The sequence below is a fragment of the Peromyscus leucopus genome, chromosome 5, assembly GCF_004664715.2.
Source record: "Peromyscus leucopus breed LL Stock chromosome 5, UCI_PerLeu_2.1, whole genome shotgun sequence".
Taxonomy (NCBI): Eukaryota; Metazoa; Chordata; class Mammalia; order Rodentia; family Cricetidae; genus Peromyscus; species Peromyscus leucopus.
Window position 1 is genome coordinate 91,231,773 of NC_051067.1, and position 13,533 is coordinate 91,245,305.

Sequence of the window (13,533 nt, forward strand, 5' to 3'; positions counted from 1 at the left end):
GGCCCCAATGGCAAAGGGGTCCACAACCCAACAGCCATTGGGTCTTCGGTGGTTCCTCTTACTGGTAAAGGCCAGTACACACACACACACACACACACACACACACACACACACACACACACACACACCACACGCCTGACAGCACTCTCTTCTCTACACAGAAGGTACTCAATAAACACTTGGGTGGGTGAGAGCTGCATGATAACTTTCTAGAAATGTAGACACCTACTACGAAACAGTAAACAAAACATTTGAGAGGCCAGGTTCCAATATGAAAATAAATAGTTCCATGTCTAGGGAGAAAATATTCCACTGCTCTTTATAAAGAAAAGCTTTGCTGCCAAGTTCTGAGTTGTGCAAAGTCTTTAGCCAGGAGCGCACGTCAAGCCGACTCAGGGACGAGCACCACATGGTGCTCCAGGCCTCCTGTCTCATCCGGGAAAACAGTGCTCCATGAGCAATCCAGATGCACCCTTGAATGGAGTAAGCACACTTCAACACGTTCTCTTTCCAACTTAGAAAACTTTTATTTCCCATCATTGTCAATAGAATTTCCTTTTATTTCTGACCCGTGCCTCTTCTCAATGAACCACACTAGACTACACAAACATCTCATCTGAAGCCCTGTAAGAAGGCAGGTGATGGAGAGGGATGCCCGGAAGAGGGGCATGGACACTTCCAGGGGACTGCTGTCAGTCAGCCAGTGTTTGTCCTTGACCTGACGGAGTTACTGTGGCCTTCCTGAAGCACGGCGCTGCATTACAGAATGGAGTGCATATGGGGAAAATTAAATGTCACCAGGAACTTTTCCTAAGATCCAAGCAGAAGGAAGTGTCCCGAGTGCCGCTTGGAGAAGACGGCAGAACCAAGTGCTTGGTTTCACACAACTAGGCTAAACCGTTTCCAGATCCAAGTTTCCGCCCGTGTTTGGAGAAGTCAACTGGGTCAATGCACATTTGAATGAGGCTTTGCCCGGCAGTGTACTCCGAGGAAAGAAGAAACAAATGCTGCAGACTGGGAAGGGAGAGCAGGGAGAAGCCGTGGGGAAACTGGGATAATGTTTGCTACGCAGTCCTCGCCAGCAATCCAGCCCTGATAAACACATCTATTGATTGATCTGTGTTTGTTAAAACACAGCTCTCAAGGCCTCAGGGAGAAGAAGCTGGTTTGTGTCAGGCAGAAATGCCTAAGACTGTCCACAGAGCACGGGGTGGAAGGGACTACGTAAGGGACGCTGGGAAGGGGGAGAGAGGAGTCAGCCAGACATCTAAAGACAAGGACCACTCCTGGGTGACTGTCCTCGAGCCTGAGTGTGGGCATTTCAGCCACATAGAGATGGGAATGGTATTTCAAGTAGTTCCTTCCAAGTATGTAATCAAATAGTGCTTTCAGGAGGGTGATAATTATAATAATAGGTGGAGGTCAAGATGGCGCAGTGTCTTCCAATGCATCCACAATAAATGAATTGTGCCACAGACCCAGCACGTAGGTGCAATTAACAATGAAGACGCCTCTTAATAATTCTTCTGAGTATTAGTCATGTACTTGAGAAGCTAAAGCATCATAAAGAATTCAGCTACTTCCACAGTCTTAGAAAGCTGTGGCAACTTTGAGGACCCAGACAACTAGGCAGAGAACACACCACACAGGCACACAAGGCACCCAACGTGCCCCAGCCCCAGCCCGTCTAGGTCTTAACCCCCTGGTGTCTGCACCTATGCTACAGGGACTCAAGACTAGTCTTATTTTACAGTCAGATGAATAGGGACTTCTTAGCATTAACATATTGATTAGCACAATTAATTTAATAGTATAACTATTAAGGTCAACTGATAATTAAGAGCAAAAAGTCTGTAAGGCTAATCTTGGTTGTCACTTGGACATTCCTGGAAAGAGGTAGCCTCAATGGAAGAGCTAGCTCTATTAGAATGGCCTGTGGCATGTTTGTGGGACATTTACTTGATTACAAATTGACAGGGGGGCTCAGCTCCCCCTGGAGTGGTACAATCCCTAGGCAGTGGGCTTGGACTGTACAAGAAGGCTAACTGAACATTGAGAGCAAACCAGTAAGCAATGCTTGTCCATGGCTTCTGCTTCAAGCTCCTTCCTTGAGTTCCTGCCTAAGCCCCTCTTGATGACAGATTCTAACCTGTAAACCAAATAAGCCCCCCTCCCCAAGTTGCTTTTGGTCAGAGTGTTTATCACAGCACTAGAGAACAAATTAGAACAGTGTTTTAACTAAACTTGAGATGTACTCTCACGATTCTCTTAGTAGAAATGCTGGCAGTCCTAAGTCAAACTGAGAAGGTTTTACAGCCTCCCAGTCACACCACGTCCCAGGTCGATTCTGGCTGAGACAATCTCTCTGGCAGACACGATTACTGTTAACCCGACAGTCATAGTTACAACAGTCCTTTCCTGCTGTCCTCTCCCACTATGGAGGCAACTGCTGTTGGTCATGAGTTAAGAGCACTGTCCATTGAAAAGGCTTTTGCTTTCCGGATGAAAAGAAGGATACGATTGGGTGTCAGTTTTCTCTCTTTCTCATGCTTTGATAGTAGAGGGAATATCAGGGACGGTGGCAGCTCTTGTGTGAATATGAAGCATGAAGAAGCAAGCCAACTTCCAAGCATGGAGGAAGAAGGTGATGGAAAACACGAAACAAACAAAGCAGGGCTTTGCCGTCACTGCTCAGTGGCCAAGTGAAGCCAGGAGTCATTTACCACTGGATTTCTTGTTTGGTGAAGAAAATAAGTCACTGGATTTTTTGAAATTACTCATGTCATTCTTAACTGAAACCCTCTTCCACGCTCGTCCCCCAGCGGCAGCATCCCTGAAGGGCACTTCATCTTCTCTCTTGACAGCAGCAAGTGTAAAGCTGGAGGAGCACATTCCCATCTTAATTATCTTTGGTTCTGCTTTAAAAACCTTACAAGCCCCCCCTTTTTAGATTAGTAAAGGAATTTACTTTAATTTTTTTAACTGAAGCACAACATGTACCCCAAATGGAAAAGCACGTACACCAGTAACTGCATCTCAATTAGTCTCAAAGCCTCCAGACAGTTCAAACTATGGGTGTTATTTAAAAACTCTGGCTTCCTTCTCTACCCCCAGACCCCCTGGCGTTTGCTTCATTATTTTAAGTAGCAGCACAGTTATGATCTTTTTTCTTTCTTTTAGAGCATAACTCCAGTCTAATGACAAATTCTTTCTTGCCCAGTTTCTTAGGATTTTATCTCGGGCAAAAACATTTTATTTCTTTTCAGACATTTTTATTCTGATTTCTAGAATACCCTCAAATCGCTCCGTAGACTCCTGGCTACTTGGTACAATGCAGTCTCAGGCTTTCCTCTGTAACCGTTCACCTGTAGTTTTGGCCTTGAACATCACTTAGGGCTTTTTCATGTCCTTAATTAAGGCTTCTGTTTCGTTTTGTATGGTGGATGGCATGCAGCCCCTCACACATGCCAAGCTGTATCACTGAGCTGCACCCCAGATAGGTTTTTATTTTCAGTGATGCAAACAGATGTACAGGCACAAGTATTTTTGTCTCTGCAGTGTGGCTGTGGCTGAGTAGTGTCAGTGAGATGTCCCCAGCCATTGCTACACAGTGACTTGAGGGCCCCTATTCATGATGATGAGGCCTCATTTTGCAAGATGCAATATGGCAAACTGTGCGTCTTTTTTTTTGTTGTTGTTTGTTTGTTTTGTTTTTCGAGACAGGGTTTCTCTGTGTAGCTTTGCGCCTTTCCTGGAACTCACTTGGTAGCCCAGGTTGGCCTCGAACTCACAGAGATCCACCTGCCTCTGCTTCCCAAGTGCTGGGATTAAAGGCGTGCGCCACCACCGCCCGGCTGGCAAACTGTGCTTAAGATCCACTGACCCAAAGGGATGTGTCTTATTTGATACACAGGTCATGGGCATGGGATGATCAAACCCAACAACTGTGTCTTCAAAACTGTAGACTGGGGCACAGAATATGGAGCAAGCTGAGGACCCACAGAGCCTCAAACCCAACCCCTTCATACAAGAGGACCAAATGAATCATTAATTCCAAGATCTTTCCCAACCCGAGGTGCACTTCAAGTTGCCTATGGTCAAGAAGGGTTTCCATGGTAACCATGTTTCCACTCTACCTCAAACCTTCATTTAAGAAGGAACCTGAATTTTCATCTTGTTTAAGTCTCTTTTCTTAGATGAAAGAAAACCAAGGCCCAGAGAAAAGCGAGTGACTTCCCTAGGCCGTCTTGTTAGTGGCTGAGAGAACCAGACTTCCCCATATCTCATCTTTGCTCCTCCAAGCCACAGGAAACCAACTCAAAACCCTATAACAAACAAAAGGATTTTCTCCTCCCCCGTTCCTTGGCTGTGCATTTAATATTCTTAGTTACAAGTGAACACATCCCAAGTTGGCAACAATTCAAACACTAGGATTTCTTCTACCTCCTTTCTTAAAAGGGCCAGCCTAGGATGTTCCAGGCACAGAGCATGAGGGCCTACAGCAAGGCATAAATCAGCATCAAGGAGCATCGACAGGACAGTCAGGTGGGTACATCCTAAACGTCAAGCCTTCTCTTCATGTCAAGTAAGTCATCCTGAAAAACCCCTTGGGCCTTTGGTTGCTATGCAGGGAGACTGTGGTGATAAACACATTTAAGGCATCACTCTCAAAACAAGGGGGATAAAGAGGAGGACTTGAGTTTGCCTCACTAAGTTCTTTGGCCTTCTGTCTGGAGCATGACATGGCTTCACTGGGGGGGAAAAGTTATGTGCTTTGATGGACTGACCCTCTCCAGCAACCATCACTCCACCTGACTTGGGCAAGAGAAATGCCGGGAGAAGGGGCTGTATCTGGACAAAGCTGGACACCATGAGCTCAGTTCATAACTAACTGCTCACGTCAGCCAAAGCCAGACTGGCTGGCTCATCTCTGGAGAACAGGGTCTGGGGCCACCTGTGTTTTCTTTCCATCCTGACACATGGAGTCTCGATCAGTTCAGCTGAAAAGTTTTGAGACATAACTCAAAAGTGGAATTCTGGGCTTCTCTAGACTCCTGATAGATGGAAACCAATGAGTCAGGTTGTATTCCAGGAAGGCCATGGCACTTTCTGGTCAGGCCCAATTCACCTGGCTCTCTCCTCTAGCGTCTGTTTAAATCAAGCTCTCACCTGCTGCCAAGGAAGTTCCCAGCCTTCAGGGCTATGCTTCTTGAGGCTGATTATCATCAAGTAAGTGCTGGAAGGTCTTCTACATCCTAGAAAAATCTGTAAGGGTCTTTCTTCATCTTAGAACCAGTATCTGCTCCTTTGGCTCAGACGACTGAGCTTGGAGCCTCAGGACTGGACTAGGACAGTGGCCACAATGCAAGTGTCTAGCTGGCTTCCATACCCTGTGCCACCAAGTCATGAACCACTAGTGGCCCTGGGCAAGACCTCACAGTTGTTGCTCCTGGCTGCCCCTAACAGACTTACTAGGTTCCCTATGACTGACTCACTGTGGCTCTCCAAGTGACCAATTTCTCCTGTAAGACCACTTCAAATACTCTCTCAAGTAGTATTTATTTATCTATCTGCTGGTCAAGACATCCATTCAACAAACTATTAGGATAGCAGAATTTAGCAAAGGTTTGTCAACCTGTGACCAACTACAAGCATTGGGTGCAGATTCTAAAGTATGGCACAGTTCACTGCCTTGATCTTCTTTGGGTCTTTTGGAGAACATAAATGCTTAAACAAACTACAAAATAAAGCTTTATTTAAATACTTTTGTGTTGTCATTTATTTTTGCTCTTCTGGGGGGCCCACCACCCAGCTCCCAAATAAATCACACAAGGAGGCTTATACTTAATTATAAACGGCTGGCTTTAGCTTGGCTTGTTTCTTGCCAGCTTTCCCAAACTTAAACTATCCCGTATACCTTTTGCCTCTGGGCTTTCCACCTTCTTTTACTTTTGTAAATCTTACTCTTACTCTGTGGCTGCCTGTGTAGCTGGGTGGCTGCCCCTGATGCCCTCCTCCTTCTCTGGCTGCTGCTCTCTCCTTTCCTCCCAAATTTCTCCTTCTATTTATACTCTCTGTTTGCCAGCCCCACCTATCCTTTCTCCTGCCTTGCTATTGGCCGTTCAGTTCTTTATTAGACCATCAGGTGTTTTAGACAGGCACAGTAACACAGCTTCACAGAGTTAGACAAACACAACATAAACAAAAGTAACACACCTTAAAATAATATTCTACACCACTTCTGGAAGATGCATGTATGAAAGGTTGAAACCCAGCATGCAAGTCTCCAAAGCTGTCCAGGACATTCAACCATGTTGGGAGGGAGTGCTATTAAACTGGAACATTAGAAAGTAGAGGCCCGCCCACCCTCAGACCAGCTCCTTCATCTACATGGAGGCAATATGGAGCATTGATTCTAAGACAGCTCCCACCCAAGTGTATCTAGCACATTATATACAATTAAGAAGGGCCCAACAGGACCTGACCATCTTGCCTCAAACCTTGGTTCAAGCAGGAGTCTTACCATCTGATTCAGTGTTAAACTCGTGCACCTAAGGACACAGCTGAGAGAGCCCAAATGACTGGTGAATGTTGGTTGACAAGTGGCTTGGGTGCAGAGGCCTCTTTGAACTATGGCCTCATTCAAGCTCCCAGATGCTGTAAGAAGCCAATGTCAAAGTCCACTAAAGCCAGGATTTGAGCACTTGGGTCTTAGCAAACTGCTACCCTTTAAGGATCAACCCAGGAAAGCTGGTTGCTGTGGTGTTTTGTCTTTTTTTGTTTGTTTCTTTTTTTGAGATTGGGCCTCATCTGTTGGTTGGAACTCATTATGCAGTCCAGACTGACCTCAAATGGCTGACGTATAACACCCCCACTTCAAGCTTCCTAAGTGCTGGAATTACAGACATGAGCCACAATACCTAGCTTGGATGGGATTGGTTGCTTAGTACTGGGCCAATAGTTAGCTTCAATAACTACTCACTGATTGACTACTATCTGTTAAATCAGGGAGGACATATGTGTTTTCTAGACCTGGTCCTCTACACAAGTCACTTCAAAGTAATGGGAGAAAATTCAAGCTTGAATCTTCTGCTAACAGACAATGCCTGGGACCAGGAACTTCTATTTCCAAGGCAGCTGAATCCTGTGGAGCTTGACTACTACATGGGAAACTTTTCTAGACATCTAGACAGAGTCATTGCTAGAATCTAGGCCGACTGATGCCTGCTCTGCTTCTAGATAACTTAACTTTGAAAAAAGAAATCCATGAATGAAAATGTTGATATTGATTCTTTATTTTCCTCTACTTGACAGTCCTTGATAACTGCTCAATAAATAAACAAGCCAGTCACATCACACATTCATGTCTGTTGTGTTAAGCAGACACCTAATTACACTGCAGCATGGAATAAACTATTCTCAGGTTGACAGGTCTTCGGGTATTGTTACTCTTCATAACGATGGTGGCAGGATTTAAATTCTCAGCAAATGCTCTCAGCATGTCCCAATATTGAGGACATTAAAATCTTGGGTGGGAAACCACCAAGCCTGGAAGTTGTATCATTTTTTTCTTTTTGAAGGGAGTTTGGGATGGGAGTCGGGGGGCTGGCAGACACTAATAAGTATTCAATACTGAGCAGAATTCCACCCCCCCTTTTTTTTAAAAGGTGGCAGCATTCCCAGCTACAGGCACACACCTTTCCATCCAACTTCCCCTGCTCTGAGAGGCTAGTGTAGAACCCAGTTCTGCTTGAGGAAGTGGGAGTTCTTGCTGAGAGTGTCTTTGACGCTCTCACTACCCATAATCCTCAAAGGCAGTCAAAGTCCTTTGCCTTTGACCCTGGGCATCTCCCTTGATGTCAGCAGGTGGAGCAGTGTCCTTCAGCCATGAAGATGAAAACCACTGATAAGGGGGAAGAACACAATGCCAGAAGACTGAGTACTCGATGCACACTGTCTGTCTCTGACTTCATTAGGTAAAACAGATCCATGTTCAGTATGCCTCTGAGTTAAGCTGCACACTTCTAACAGTGACTCCATTGGGCAGCTGACTTTCACGATGCAAACATTAGGGTTTGTTAAACAGTGCACCAAGGAGGCAACACATGACTGAAACAATGCTTACATTTACGGAGCAGTCATCATTGTCCTAGGCCCCATACTGTACGTTTTCCACATTGCATCTAACCTCACGAAGCACTGTACCTAAGACATTCGTGTTAGACCTACCATTTGAAAGGAAAAGTATCAGCCCGCTCAGGGTGGCTGAGTTGAAGGTCACCTAGCTAGTGGCTGCCAATCTCTCTCACTCAAAAGCCCATTCATTGCATTATACTGTAAGGCCACAGAGGAAAAGTCTAACAACTTCAATTTATTGCACCAGAGAAATCTGCTACAGCAATCTAATTTAGTTCCATTTTAAAGTTTCCTGTGAGCACTAACCATAGAGGCTTCAAACCAGGTGCCTCATGTCTGCAATGCCGGTACTAGAAGACTAAGGCAGAAGGAAAGTCATGAGTTAAGAGCAGCCTGGGCTAAGAGTGAGACCTTATCTGAGAAAATAAAAGAAGAAAGGAAGGGAGGAGAGGCTGGGGGAGGAAGAGCCATTGCCAAGGCCTCTGTGAATACATTAGTTAAGAAGGCATTACTGGAGCCACCCAAACACTTCCTCTAGGGCCTGCTTGGAGAGAGAGGGAGGGAGAGAGAGAGAGAGAGAGAGAGAGAGAGAGAGAGAGAGAGAGAGAGAGAGAGAGAGAGAGAACTCCATCCTTATCTTTTCTCTACCTATCCTTTCTGCTGTCTGCCGCCTCTCCAGCCACTTCCCAGGTCTTACATCAGATGTGCAGTATAAGCTACACTATAGTTTGGAATCTTAAATGTCCTTGTGTTAGGCCTGGTCCTTAGCCTGCCGTCACTGGGAGGTGATGAAATGTTTGAGGTAGCCCACTCCGAAGCCGTCACGTCACTGGAGGTGTGCCCTTGCAGGGGGCGGGTCTCTCGGCTTCTGTGGCTTTGCACTGCCTCCATCTCCTGGTGTAAGGTACCTTCTTCCCCTCAACAGAGGTGTAAACAAGGGTCTGGCCAATCATAGGACAGAACCTTCTCACTCTGAGCTCAGACAAGCCTTTTCTCCTCATAAAGAGGTTTTTGCTGTAGAAACAGAAAGTTAATTGATACACCGTCTATAAAAATGGTTGGTCTGGCAAAAGATCAGTGGGTAAAGGCACTTCCGCATGTCTGGTGACATGAGTTTAATCCCCGCTACCAACATTACAGGAGAGAACAACTCCCAAAAGTTGTCCACTGACCTTGACACATGCACCCTGGCACATGTGTGAATTCACATGCATGAAAAAGTAAATGTTGTAAAACATTAAAACAAAAAATCCTGACTCATGCCTATAATCCTAGCTCTTGGAATACCACGGCAGGAGGATGGCTGTGAGGTCTGCACCAGTTTGCCTGTCACGGTATAGCGACTTCTAGGTCAGCTTAGGCTACTGAGTGACAGCTTGCCTTAACACTCACCCCACACCTGACCCAAATTCTGAGCACCGATTAGCAAACTTGAGTGAAAAGGTTTTCTTCAGGTCCACTTGTATCTGCCTGAGAGACACGGCACTGACTATTTTTTAACTTTTCCCAGAGAGAGAGAGAGAAAGTGAGACACAGCCAAACAAATTCCAGCCTGCTGTGACTACAGCGAGTCTCTGAAAACCATGAACTCCAAACCTTCTCTTCCATGGTTACTGGAACATTTGGGAAGGTAGAAGAACATCCTGAGGGAACACATCACCATCATCTAAATCATCAGGGGAGTTTCCCTGCTGCTCAGTGATTGAGGGGCTGTATGAAATGAATAAATGAGGGATAATTAAAAGCAGCCACTGTTTAACAATGAAGGTCTAGGCTAAGGCTGCGCCTCGATGGTGGAGCACTGGGTTATCATGTGCAAGGCCTTGGGTCTGAGATCCAGAACGGCAAAATACAAATACATTATAAGTTATTGTATAATCTGAAATTATCATATTATAAAATATCTTGTACATGAATAAGATTTTAATGCTTCTTTGCTCTCTAAATTATACTCCATGCTAAATATCCTACCAACATTCAGATACTTCCTGATCTGTTTTATGATTCATGTCACAGTCATAAATATTACTGAAGTGAGCCTTCAGAGGTCAAGTGGACCTCACTGAGGTTAGAATCCATTGGAATTCTCAATGATTTTGTCTTCTTTTCTTAGTGACAAGCCTTGATCCTACCAATGGCTCCTTCAAAGGTTTCCAAATATTGTCAAAGCCTTACCAGCTCCGGATGCAGGGTTCCTGTGTCTAACCTGCTGTCTTTACTTCTGCCTTCTGAAGTGACAGAAACCAGCCATCTGACGGGCCTTTGGCGTTGGCACACGCAGCACCCCTCTTAGCTTAGGGGAGATCTGGCGTTCGAAGGCACACTGAGCACAAATGGGGCGTCTTGAACATCCTCTAAGGACTCCTGGACAACCGTGTCTGCGTTACTTCAAAGCTCTGCTTTCCCAGAATGTAAGTCCATTTAAAAAGCAAGCTCAGAAGCCGGGCGGTGGTGGCGCATGCCTTTAATCCCAGCACTTGGGAGGCAGAGTCAGGCGGATCTCTGTGAGTTCGAGGCCAGCCTGGACTACCAAGTGAGTTCCAGGAAAGGCGCAAAGCTACACAGAGAAACCCTGTCTCGAAAAACCAAAAAAAAAAAAAAAAAAAAAAAAAAAAAAGCAAGCTCAGACAGCTTCCATACTCAAGTTTGCATCATATTGAGCAGAATGCAGTTTCTGTGCCCACCTCAACAAAAACCACAATGATCAAAGATCCAAGCCAGCAATTCTTTACCCTTTTCCTAGTATGCCCACCTTGCCCCTTCTTGCAAGGTGTCCTCTCCTCCCTATTAGCATTCCCTTAACCTTTCTCTTGGGTTGTGTCTGGGAAAGCATTAGGGGAGAACTCCCTAACCTTAAACCCAAGAACCCAGGCACATCTTCAGTTCTCTAAAAACACAACTGATTAGCATTTCAAAGGGACAAGCAAGCAGCTGTGTGTCCCCAGCCTCCTGCTGTGCTTATCCAAACACTGAGGATTCTAGGACCCCAGTCAGAATGACAATCATTAAGCACTCCAAGGCAACATGCCACAGAGAGATGCTCCTATATCTATGTTCTCTGCAGCACTATTCACCGGAGTCAATCATGGAATCAGCTTACTTGTCTGTCTACAGATGAATGGATGAAGAATATATGGTGTACACACAATGGGATTTTATTCCACTGTAATGAACCAAGTAGTAGCCTGTAATAAAAATGATGTATATTGAGAAGAAAAAAAAAAGCAAGCTCAGGGGATTGACAGCCCCACCCCACAAGACAGAGCTCTGCATAGCCCTGGAACTCAATCTGTAGCCCAGGCTGGCCTCGAACTCAAAGATCAGCCTGCTCCTGCCTCCCGACTGCTGGGATTAAAGGCACAGGCCACCCCTTCCCTCTCCCTCCCCCCCTCAGACGTCTCTTTATCCAAGGAATATTTATTGTGCTTTTTGTTCTAAAATTAATTTGTCTTTTTTTATTTGGAAAAAATACAACAAAAATCTGTACTTTTATCACTTAAAAAAAAAAAAAACCCAACCACATTTTTAAAAAAATCTTGACTCTGAAATATTGTTTATTTGATTAAGCAGACTGTTTTCATATGGTGGGAATTTCTGTTAGCTGGCTTATTTAACTACTCCCCAGGTGGGGAGTCACAGACACAGGCTGGGGAATTCTGGTCTTTGTTCCTTTGGCCAGAGACTGATGACTTAGAGGTAACAAAGTGGATGCTCCAGCTCTGGAGGTGGGAAGCGCCAAATGAAGGCAGAAGGGCCTGGTGAGGACCTGCTTCTCAGCTGGGCTCAGGGCAGAGCAGTGAAGGGCTGAGGGCACTAATCTCGTTCCTGCATGCCCCATCCCACGACCTGACCATTCCCAATACCCCATCCTCTAACCCTCAACGTGGGAGGAAGATTTCAGACTATGAATCCGGGGAGGTCACAGAGACATCACTAGGCAGGAGGTGAGACAAGAGACTGCCAGCAATTTCCTAGCAAAGTATGACCTAATCAGTGGCCACATCAATAACTTCTCACCAAGAATAGTAATCTGGATAACTTGCCTGTTTTCTATTCATGTGTTTTGTTACATTTTTATTTACTGTATGTTCAAGTGTGGCACGTGAGTACCACAGTATACTGGTGGAAGTCAGAGGACTTGCAGCAGCTGGCTCTCTTCCCGTCATGTGGTTCCCAGGGACTGAGCTCAGGTCGCCAGGCTTGGTGGTAAGCACCTTTACCCACACTCAGCCATCTCACTGCCCCCCTGAACACTTTTTGCAATAAGGGGAAAGTTATGGGTGTAGATGTAGGTGAAGTGGGACAAACAGTTAAAACTTATTTTCGTCAGGATGCCACACTAAAGGAAAGAGTTTTTGCTACAGTTTTATTTAATTTTCATAAGAGCACAGAAAGACTGGGCTCGGGATTGTCTCATTCTATAGATGAGAAAAATCACAGCTCCGAACGATGAAGGAGTTAGCATGCTCCCATTTAGCAGGTAAGACAGAAAGGTGAGACTTAAACCTGGGATGCTCCACTAGGAAAAATGCATATTCCACAGCTTCTCCTGTACCTGGGTGTGTTAATCCTCAGAAACAACTGTCAAGTAGAAACGGCTGCTGGCCGCTGGCTGCTGGCCAGGAGGCTCTTCTATACTGGTGACCTTACTTGGACCTGGTGTTAAAAAGGTCAGTGCCACATGCTTATTTTTCCTCTTTCTTAGGTGGCAAGTGGCACTGTATTCCGTGGCCTTGGCTCAAAACACAACTCTGGGGAGCCTTGAACATTATATAACCGATGCCCCTGTTGAGTGGAGCGCAGTTAGAACAGGAAGCTCTGGTGCAGATGTAAATGTATTCTAAATGCACACCCTATTAGCAAGGAGTTTTGAAGGAGCTTAGAAATGACTGTTAGGGCTCTGCCACGATCAATACAATGAATGAAAAATCAGAGCCATTTCTTTTTAATCATTTTGGGACTGGGCAAGAGTAACAAGTAGATTTTTGGCTCATGCAACAGAAATGTAAATGCCCAACAGCCTGGGACATTTTTAAGTAACAGATAATCTATGGTTCAAGCACACAGCAGCTAAACAAAATGAGAAGCATGTATCACTTTTGAAAAGCATTGTCTTCCAATTTCAATTCTCAAATTGAAAAGGAAACCAAATAAAATCACAAAAAAATTGATGTAGTTGAATGTGATCATTAATGCCTGTAATTGCAGCTGGAGGACTCTGAGTTCAAGGCCAGTCTGAGCTACTCTACACACAAAAAAATTCTATGAAATCAGTAGTTTGTTTACCAAATAAGATACTAGAAATATCAAATAATAAATTGGAGACATGAAAGGACTTCTCTCTCTGAGGGAAAGGCAATGTGTTATTTTTTGAGAGGGTCTCATGTAGCCAGGCTA

At 45.1% G+C, this 13,533-nt stretch overlaps 1 protein-coding gene across 1 annotated transcript in view; it reads right to left on the reverse strand.

Annotated features, from left to right (window-relative positions):
• Znf827 (zinc finger protein 827) overlaps positions 1 to 13,533 on the reverse strand; it is a 180,611-nt gene that overhangs the window by 23,774 nt on the left and 143,304 nt on the right.